The sequence below is a fragment of the Penaeus vannamei genome, chromosome 18, assembly GCF_042767895.1.
Source record: "Penaeus vannamei isolate JL-2024 chromosome 18, ASM4276789v1, whole genome shotgun sequence".
Classification (NCBI taxonomy): domain Eukaryota; kingdom Metazoa; phylum Arthropoda; class Malacostraca; order Decapoda; family Penaeidae; genus Penaeus; species Penaeus vannamei.
In genome coordinates this window covers 42,238,140-42,248,139 of record NC_091566.1, presented here as the reverse complement: position 1 = coordinate 42,248,139, position 10,000 = coordinate 42,238,140, and the positions used below count along the sequence as shown (strand labels likewise).

At 47.8% G+C, this 10,000-nt stretch overlaps 1 protein-coding gene across 1 annotated transcript in view; it reads left to right on the top strand.

Moving 5' to 3' along the window:
- Positions 1-10,000, top strand: part of LOC138864842 (streptococcal hemagglutinin-like) — a 66,405-nt gene that overhangs the window by 14,766 nt on the left and 41,639 nt on the right. The window lies entirely within an intron of this gene.

Here is a 10,000-nt window from a genome sequence, read left to right as displayed (position 1 = left end):
TTCACTTCTTGTGCACGCCTACGAGATTTTTTTTTTTTTTTTTTTTTTTTGAGGGGGGGGGGTCAGATACACTTCTTTTGCACGCCTACGATTTTTTTTTTTTTTTTTTTTTTGTGGTGGTTCAGATACACTTCTCTTGGACGCCTACGAGAAAAGTTGTTGTTGTTTTTTATGGTGGTTCAGATACACATCCTTACACGCCTACGAGAGAGATTTGTTTTCTTGCTTCTTTTTGTTGTTGTTGTTGATTTTTTACTTTATTTTTTCACGGTTGTTTAGATACACTTCTTTGTACGCCTACGAGAGACTTTTTTATGGTAGTTTCGATACACCTTCTTACACGCCTACAAACTATATATTTTTCCTTTTATTTTTATTATTATTTTTTATGGTATAGATAGTTCCCTGTACACTTACGTACACGCTTACAGTTTTTTTGATAGTCAAGACACTAATATCCTCGCCTATAAGATATTTTTTTTTTCTTTCTGTTAGGAACCTTTCGCATATATTTACGTGCCTATAAAAAAAATAATCGTAAAAATGCCGGTAATAATATCAGTGATGATGCTAATGATGATAAGGTCGGTGGTAATAACTATGAAAGTAATACTATCATAACAATAATGATGGTAATGAATAATGATGATTATTACTGCTATCATCATCACTAGCGCTTCCACTGATAGTGCTATTCACGAAAAATAGGAAATGTACAGGGAATCAAGACAATGCAGAATATAGAAATTGATAACCTGAAGTAAATCATAAAGAAAATAAAGCTACTACGAAGAGAGAGAGAGAGAGAGAGAGAGAGAGAGAGAGAGAGAGAGAGAGAGAGAGAGAGAGAGAGAGAGAGAGAGAGAGAGAGAGAGAGAGAGAGAGAGAGAGAGAGAGAGAGAGAGAGAGAGAGAGAGAGAGAGAGAGAGAGAGGGAGAGAGAGAGAGAGAGAGAGAGAGAGAGAGAGAGAGAGAGAGAGAGAGAGAGAGAGAGAGAGAGAGAGAGAGAGAGAGAAAGGAAGGGAGAGAGAACGAGTCCTGAAGCATGGGGAAAAACGTAAATGTTAAAAAGTTATGTTGTTCATTCCAACATGCGTGCTGACGTAGAGGCGAGGTGCGAACACTGAGGTGCGTGTGTGGGGGAGATGTGTTGAGTGTGTGTATGTGTGTGTGTGTGTGTGTGTGTGTGTGTGTGTGTGTGTGTGTGTGTGTGTGTGTGTGTGTGTGTGTGTGTGTGTGTGTGTGTGTGTGTGTGAATGCACGCTTGTGTGTGTATTTGTCAGTGTGCGAATGAATGCACGTGCGTGTCCGTGAGACAATGCACGTCCCCAAGCGCATTTCCCCGTCCGCGCATCCGTGCATGCAAGCACGCCTCCACCCGCACCCATACATCACCATACATCACCACACCCGCACCGCCGCCGCATCTAACCGCACCAACAGCCCCGCAGAGGAACATCACAGAAAAGCCATCCGCCGACAGCTGTGACGGACCGAGAGCACGTCGGGCGCAGGAGTCGGTTGGAGGAGCGGGCGTCGGGGGCGGGCGGTCGGCGTCGGGGCTGGGCGGGCGGTCGGCGTCGGGGGCGGCCGGCGCGACTCCGCACTTTTGTTGGCTGTGTGTGATTGATGAAGTGCGGATGTGACGGGGGTGTTATTGATGCCGCGTGGGTGGATGGGGAGGTGGGAGGGGTGTGGGAAGGGGTGGGGCAGGGGGTGTGGGAAGGGGAGGTGGGAAGGGTGGGAGGGTGTGGGTGGGAGGGTGTGGAAAGGGGTGGGGCGGGGGGTTTTTTTTTTATTATTTTTGGTCGGTGTGCTTTTGGCGGGGGGGGGGGGTTGTGTGTTTGTTTGTATTGATTGATGTATCTTTTGTTGGTTCCGTTAATTTTGTAATTGCTGTTATAATTAACATTCGTATAATATTTTGGCTTATGGTGTAATTCAACAAAAATCTGAAAGAAAAAATCTTAATCTTTTTTTCATTCTTGTCATCAAAACATCCTCTCTCTCCTTCTCTTCCTTATTTTCTCTCTTTCCTCCTCCTCTGTCTTCCTTCCTACCCTCCTTTTTTTCCCTAATTCTTTCCCCTTTATCCCTCCCTCCTCCATTTATGCTCCCCCTTCATCCTCTCCTAATGTTTTCCTCCTCTCCTCCCCCATTCCTGCCCCCCCCCATCCTCCCCCCACCCCTTCCAACCTCTCCCATCCTTCTTCCATCCCTTTCGTTCTTCCTCCTCTTCTATTCCTTTCCCTCTGTCTTACTCCTTTCTTCCTCCTCCTACCATATCCCCTCCATTCTTCCACTCCACTTTACTCTCTTCCTATCCACCTTTCTCCCTCTCCTTCCTCCTTCCACCTCTTATTCCCTCTATTCTCCCCCTCTCCCTTCCTCTACCCTTCCACTTTACTTCTCCTTCCTCCTTCCTCCCCTCCCTCCACCCTCCCTCTCACACTATTCCTACCCATCCCATCTCCCACTAAACCCTTCCCTATTGCTTCCATCCTCACAACCCCTCCACCTTACCCCTTCACCCTCCTCCACTTATACCCCTCCTTCCATCCTCCCACCCCTTTGCCTCCCTCCACTATCCTCCTAAACTTATACCCCTCCCTTCCACGCTCCAACACCTCCTCCCTCCACTAAACTTATACCCTTCCCTCCACCCTCCCACCCCTTTGCCTACCCCCTCCTCCCTCATCCTCCCTCTCATACCCCTCCCTCCACGCTCCTACCCCCTTGCCTACCCCTCCACTATCCCGCCTTATACCCCTCCCTCCACGCTTCTACCCCTCCATTATCCTCCACGTATACCCCTCCTTCCACCCTCCTACCCCTCCTCCCTCCTGAACTTATACCACTCCCTCCACCCTCCCACCTCTCGCCAACCCCTCCACTATCCTCCTCTTATACCCCTCCCTCCACCCTTTGCCTACCCCTCCTCCCTCCACTACCCTCCACGTATACCCCTCCTTCCACCTTCCTACCACTCCTCCCTCCTCCTTTTATACCCCTCCTTCCACCCTCCCACCTCTCACCTACCCCCCTCCTCCCTCCTCCACATATACCTCCACTTTCCACCTCTCCTACCCCTCCATCCTCCTCCACGTATACCCCTCCCTTCACGCTCCCTACCTCTCCTCCCTCCCTCCTCTTATACCACTCCCTCCACGCTCCCACCTCTCAACCCTCCGCTATCCTCCTCTTATACCCCTCCCTCCACCTTCCCACCTCTCGCCAACCCCTCCTCCCTCCTCCACCTATACCCCACCTTCCCCCCTCCTATCACTTCGCTCCCCCCCCCCACCTCCCATCCTCCCCCACGCCCTTCCGAGTCTAATGAACTCGTCACGGACTTCAGCGGCGCTTCCCGAAGACTGATGCTGACGGAGACCCTCGAGGCTCCCCCGTCGTCTCCAGCGCGACGCTCTCCGACCCGGAATTATGGTATTGCTCGGATGGCGGCGGAGGGAGGGAGTTTTCTTCTTTTCTTTTCTTTTTATTTTTTTTTTGTATGTTTTTGCGTCTTTTTGCGGCGGAGGGAGGTCGTTTTCTTCCGTCTTTCCTTTTTTTCCGTCTTTGATATTTTTTTTATTTATTGATATATGTTTTGTTTTGTTTTGTTTTCTTTTTCGTTTTTTTTTTATGTTTTTGTCTTTTTGTGAATGCATAGATGTACCTGGAAGACTGAGAAGATATGAGTGAGAGAGAGAGGGAGAAGAGAGAGGCAGAGGAGGGAGAGAGAGAGAGAGAGAGAGAGAGAGAGAGAGAGAGAGAGAGAGAGAGAGAGAGAGAGAGAGAGAGAGAGAGAGAGAGAGAGAGAGAGAGAGAGAGAGAGAGAGAGAGAGAGACAGAGACAGAGACAGAGACAGAGACAGAGGCAGAGAGAGAGACAGATAGAGAAAGACAAAGAAAGAAGAGCAAAAAAGAGAACAGACCAGAAGAGAAAGGAGAGAGAGAGCAAGTGGAGACAGGAGAAGAAGAGAAGGGAATAGCGCAGAGCCGACAGCAGGAGACCATCCTGGATTCATGGATATCACCCGAGACATCAAGAGCCACGAGTGACATGTTGATATCACCTCCCCTGGCTTTATAACTGGACGAAGGCAGGGCGGGACAGCGAGAAACAGGGGGCTGGGGGGGCGGTAGAGGCCACAGGGAGATAGGGAGGCGAGAAGGATCCCCCTGGCGTCGTCGCTTCACCCCGGCGAAGGAGACTCCCCTAATTAAGGAGGCGAGCGAGGAGATACGGGCCTAGGTGCTAATAATGTTCCCCCAAATTGGTCCCAACAATGACAACTGTGTTTGTTATCCTGGGCGTCCGGGGATGGGGAGGGGGGGGTTGGGGGTGGAAGGGGAGATAGGAAGGGAGGGGTGGAAGGGGAGATAGGGAGGGAGAAGGGGAGGAGGAGGAGGAGGAAGGGAGGAATTGATATGGATTTTCTTCTCTCTCTCTTTAAGTGATTCTGTTTGAATAAGTTCTTGGGATTGCATACATCCTAAAGCTAAATTAATTATGATGGATGACTGTGTGTTTGTGTTCGCGTATGTGCGTATTTGTGCGTGTGTAGGAGGATGTTTATGTTTATACACTATTCTTGTTTTATTTTTCTTTTATTCTCCTGTTTATCAGCTTAAAACATCCACTCTCCTAAGCCCCTCAGTTCAACCACAAGACAAACGGATCACCGAATCCAACCAGCATAAAAACAGCAAAAAAAACGAGTCTAGTCAAGTAATTACAGCAATGATTATATTGCAATTAATCGTCTCATTCCAGGCATAAGATTATTATTTAATGCAAAGATTTAGCTATCACGATATGCCCGGAGGCTGTCACTGTAGAGAGGAACAAATGCGGTTTTATAGAAGGATACGTTAGTGGAGTTTCTTTAATTTTTGGATATAATTTTTTTCACAATATCTTGCACACAAACGAAAGAGATAGTGAATATAATATGTATTCACACATATATATATACAATATACACGCATGGGTACATACATAACACATACATTCTGTACATGCATACATATATAGATCTTAAATGCATGCACATCCAACAGAAGTATATACACATACACTTAGTTTTGCGTCCATATACTTCCCCCGCCCCCATCCCACACACCTCCTCGCCCCATTACGACCTCCCATCCTTCCCTTTCCCTCCTACGACCTCCTCCTTTCCCCCGCACGACCTCCCCTCCCACTTTCCCGACTAACACCTTCCCCCTTTTTCCTCCTACGAACTCTCCCCTCCCCCTTTCCCTCCTACAACCCCCCCCCCTTTCTTCCTACGACTCCCTTTTTCCCTCTTACAGACCTTTCCCCTCCCCCCCATTACGACCTCCCTCCCCCTCTCTCCCATGACCCCCCCCTCCTTCCCTCCCACGACCTCCCCTCCCCCTTTCCCTCCCACGACCCCACTCCCCCTTTCCCTCCCACGGCCTCCCCCCCCCTTTCTCTCTCTCGACTTCCTTCTCCCTCCCTCCCCGATCCCTTCCCCCTTTCCCTCCCCCCTCTTCCCCGGCTCCCACGACCCCGAACAGTGTGTATAACAAGGGCTGGAGAAAAAGGTCATATCCAGTAATAGTAAAATGCTTGAGACAGAAATTTATTATCTGACTCCTTGAGCCAGACCGTCTCATTCTTCTTGTCTGGACTCTTTTTTCCCCCCCCCCCCCCTTCTCTCTCTCTCTCATTCTGTCTGCCTGTATGTATGTATGTTTCTCTGTCTCTTTCTCTTTCTCTTTTTCTTTACTCATTCTCCCTCCCTCCCTCTTTCTCTCTCTTTCTTTCTCTCTCTCTCTCTCTCTCTCTTTTTCTCTCTCTCTCTCTGTCTCTCTCTCTCTCTCTCTCTCTCTCTCTCGCTGATTCATCTGCCCTTCATTCCTTGTCCTGCCTCTGTGTTTGTTACTCTGTTTCCCTTACATTTCCTTTGTCATTTCCCTTCCCCTGTTTATCCCAATCCATCTGTCTATCTATCTGTCTCAATTCTTCTCTCTCATAATATTTCTCTTCACTTTGTTTATCTCACATGCTTTTAATATATCAATAACCCTTTCCATCTCTGACATATTTTCATAGACACGCAAAAATAAATAAATGAATAGATAGATACAAATATATTAGATCTTTCCTCTGTTCCCCTTCCACTGCAGTCTCCCTCCCCTCACTTCCCCTCTCTTCCCTCTCTTCTCTCCCCCTCTCCCTTGCTTCGTCTTCCCTTTCTCTATACTTGCCTATCGATATTATCTCTTTCCTCCCTATCTCCCTTCCTTACCTCTTAACCTTGATTATTTTCTCTTTTTCTCCCTTCCTTCTCTCTCTCTCTCTCTCTCTCTCTCTCTCTCTCTCTCTCTCTCTCTCTCTATATATATATATATATATATATATATATATATATATATATATATATATATATATATATATATATATATATATTCCCTTAGTTATACTCTTGCTTGCTCCCTCTCTTTCTCTCCCTTGGTTCTTTCTTTTTCTTATTTCCTTCCATCTCATCCTCGCCTCCCCTTTCATTCTTGCTTCTCTCACTCGCATTCGCATTCGTCCCTGCCTCTCTCCCTTTCTTTTCCACTCTCCCTCTTCTCCTTTGCCTCTTTTCTCATATCCTTTCTTTCCCTGCATTTCAACCTTCTCTTTTCACTCCCTTTCTCCCCTCTCTACTCCTCGCCCTTGCCTCTTCACCCCCTCTCTCCTCTCCCTTCTTCCCTTTCCTTACTCATCATCCCTGCTTCTCTCCTCCATTTATTCTTCGCCCTGCATCTTATCCTTGCTTTTTCCCTCCCTTTCCTGCCTCTCACCCTTGCTCCTCTCTCTCCTCCTGTCCCTCCTCTCCTCCCTTCCTCCCTCCTCCCCTGTCCCTCCTCGCCCTTGCTCCTCTCCTCCCTTCTCCCTCTCCTCCTCTCCTGTCCCTGTCCTCCTCTCCTCCCCTCCCTCGCCCTTGCTCCTTCCCTCCTCTTCTCCACCCTTGCTCCTCTCCTCCCTGTCCCTCTCCTCCATTCCCTCCTCTCCTCCCTCCTCCTCCCCTCGCGCCTTGTCCCTCCCCCCTCGCCCTCCCTCTTCTCCTTCCCTTGTCCCTCTTCTCCTCCCTGTCCCTCCCCTCGCCCTTGCTCCTCTCTCCCCTTCCCTCCTCCCCTCGCCCTTGCTCCTCTCCCCCCTTCCCTCCTCTCCTCCCTACCCTTCACCCTTGCCCTCGAGACCTCGCCTCGCCTCGCCTTTCCCCTCTGCTTACCCTCACATCTATGAATATCCAGTCTCAATTCTGCTATGATTATATGGGCGATTTCAAATTTGAGACAAGGCCATTTGTTACGGTCGCTTTGAAAAAAAATGCCAGTTTGGAAGGAGGGGTTCCGGCAGATAGGAGTGCTCGGTCGTCCCTCCATCCCCCTCCTCCTCCTCCTTCCCCTCCTCCCCTCCTCCTCTTTCCCCTCTGTCTGTCTCTCGCTCTTCCCCTCCCCTTGGGTCAGGTCCCCAGAGGGTCGTGTGGTCTAGCTGGCCTCCCTTCGCTTCCAAAATCATCCCTCAACTCCTTTCTCTCTCTCTCTATCTCCCTCTCCTTTCTCTTTGTTTCTTTCTCATCCTCTTTTTTTTGTCTCTCTTTGTGTGTTATTGGGTCTCTCGTGTGTGTTTTTTCCCCTTTATTTTTCGTGTTGGATGGTTAATTTTTTTTTTCTTTCTCTTTCTCTTTCTCTTTCTCCTACTCTTTCTCTTTCTCTTTCTCATGCTCTCTCTTTCTCTTTCTCATTCTCTCTCTCTTTCTTCTCCTCCTCTTTCTCTTTCTCTCTCTCTTTCTCTTTCTCTTTCTCTCTCTCTCTCTCTCTCTCTCTCTCTCTCTCTCTCTCTCTCTTCCACCTTCTCCGACTATTCTTTCTCCACCTCCTCCACCTCCACCTCTACATCCATTTCCTCCTCCTCCTCCATCACCCCCTTCATGTACTCCTCCTCTCCTTCTCCTCCACCTCCACCTATGCCTCCACGTCCTCCTCCACTTCTTCTTTCTCCATCTTCCTCTCTCTGTCTATCTCTCACTTCCCTCTTTCTCTCCCTTATCGGTGCTCTGTTGCTTCTTCCGTGTTCGCCCACATATCTAGGTGATTGGGTCCTTAGTCGATTGGTTTCTTGACCTGATAATGTTTAATTTTCTTTCACTCTCTGTTTCAATCTATTCTCTTTCGGATTTTCATTTTTCGATTTTTTTCTTTCTTTCTTTCATTTTTCCCCTTTCTTCTTTCCATTTCTTTCATTTTCTCTCTTTCCTGTTTTTTAGCACATGAACGCATCGGATTTTCATTTTTCGATTTTTCTTTCTTTCTTTCATTTTTCCTCTTTCTTACTTCCCTTTCTTTCATTTTTCCCTATTTCCTTTTTTAACACGTGAACGCTTTCTCGCTCATCTGTCTAGCTTATCTATTTCTCTTATCAATTGAGCTCTTCATTTACATGGACCTATTAATCATGTTAATGTTTTATCCAATTATATCTATTTGTTCATACATCTCTTCATCATCCTCGTTCTATCCTAATTCTCATTCGTTTTGTGATAGATAGATAGATAGATAGATAGATAGATAGATAGATAGATAGATAGATAGATAGATAGATAGATAGATAGATAGATAGATAGATAGATAGATAGATAGATAGATAGATAGATAGATAGATAGATAGATAGATAGATATTTTTTTCTTTTTCTTTTTTTTGGTATAGACTTTTTTCTTTAGGAATTATGTATTATTTCTTGGTATTTATTCATTTGTTTGTATATACGATTTTTTTTATTCTTTATTACTTTTATTTATTAATTCTTATTCTTTTATCTTTTCAGTTGCATCATCTTTCTTAAACTTTTTGTGGTTGGTGTTCCTCTTTCTCCTCTTTACTTTCCACTTTTTCTTTCCCCTTATTAACTTTTTCCCCTTTCTCCTCTTTTTCCCTCTCCTCTTTATTCATTTGTCAACCCTTTTCTCCTCTTCGCATTTTTCCTTCTCTTTTATCATCTTTTCCTTTTCCCTTTTTCTAGATTTCGCCATTACCCTTCTTCCCCCTCCTTCCCCCCTCCTCCATTTTTACCCTTATATTTACTCCTGACCTTCACACTTCCCTCTTCCTCTTCACCCTTCCCTCTTCCTCTTTACACTTCCCTCTTCCTCTTCTTCTCTCCCCTATTCCCCTATTGTTTCCATCTCCCCTCCTTCTCCTCGTATTTTCCCCATTACTTCCCCTTTCCTTCTCGCCTCCACCTCCTACCATTCCCCTCCTCCCTCTCCTCCACCCCCGCCTTCCCCATGCATCACCCCCTTCCCTTTCCACCCTCTTCTCTTCCCCCTATAAGTTCCCTCTTACCATCCCCTCCTCCTTCCCCATCCCCCTTTTGTCTACGTATCACCCCATGCGCACCCCCCCACACACACACACACACCTCACTCTTCCCTCTATCATTAACCCTCCTGTCATCCCAGCCTCTCCTTTCCCCTTACCTCACCAACCCCACTCCCTCCCTATCACCTCCTTCCTCCCCTTATCTCCCTCTTCCCCAACCCCACCCTCCTCCTATCACCCCCTATTCCTCCTACTTCCCCAACCCCCCTACCTTCTCAACCCCACCCCCTATTATCAATCTCTACCCTCCCACCCCATATCCTCCCTTTCCCCAACCCCACCCTCCAATCAGCCCCCCACTCCCCCCTATTCCCCTTACCCTCCCCATCCCTTCCTTCCCCCACTCTCCTTCTTATCACCCCCCTCCCCCTCCCCTGTAATCTACCTCCCCACTCCCTTCCTATCCCTCCCCCTGCCCTCCCCCTGCAATCTACCTCCCCCACTCTCCTCTCTATCACCCCCTCCCCCTGTAATCCCTACCTCCTCCACTTCCCTCCTATCACCCCCTCCCCCACTCCCCTCTCACCTCCCCCTCCCCCACCCCTTCCTATCACCTCCCTCCCCTCCCCCCTCCGCCAGCAATCTACCTCCCCCACT